A 785-nucleotide genomic window follows, 5' to 3' on the forward strand; every position below is an offset into this window, starting at 1 on the left:
GGGCAAACCCTGTTACCCTCTACTGACTCTCTCCAGGGGCAAAGGACGAGACAAGCTCATCGAGGAGGAAAACTCTGACTTCCAGCCAGGGCAGCAGCACCACCCAAGCACATCCAGGCAAACCCAGATGTGTGGCCTTTTGCCAGACGTTCGAGGGATGCAGCGAGCTTCTTTCCCCAGGCTCATAGGTGCTCTGGCTTCCTGGCACACAGGGGCACTTGGGGAAGCAGCAGGAAGAGAGAGGGGTGGAAGGACTCTCAGCCCAGCTGAGGCTTTGGGTGAGAAATCACCTGCAATACGTCCTCAAGGCCCAGCGCACAAACTGTTGGTATCTTGCTGGGGATCCAACAGTCCCTGGATGGCAGCTGGCTGTAGGGTGAGTCCTAAGAGAATCGGAGAATCACAAAAAAGATGCAATGAGCACCCAAGGCCCTACAGGCCCCTGCAGAAAGCGCCCGCTGAAAGCGTCCAGCATAAACCAGTCTTTGGTTTCCTAATCTAAAACAACAGGACAAAGAGCAGAGCCACGGAGTAAAGCAGCGCCGCAATGAGAGTTACACCGTGGCTCCTGCCTGCTCCCTGGACACGGGGCTCCAGGAACTAGACACAAAGGAGCTACATTCCTGCCTTATCCAGGGCCGGTTCTGGCTCTGCCAGCAAGAACAATTGGACTGCCAGGAACTGCGCCTTTCCCACCCCATTTGCTTTGGCTCTTTGCGTCTAGAACACCGCACGGTCCAAAGTAAATCCCTGCATATGGGCTCTCCCTGCAGCTCTGCACAGAC

Source organism: Pygoscelis adeliae, unplaced genomic scaffold (assembly GCF_000699105.1).
Source record: "Pygoscelis adeliae isolate BGI_AS28 unplaced genomic scaffold, ASM69910v1 Scaffold71, whole genome shotgun sequence".
Lineage (NCBI taxonomy): Eukaryota > Metazoa > Chordata > Aves > Sphenisciformes > Spheniscidae > Pygoscelis > Pygoscelis adeliae.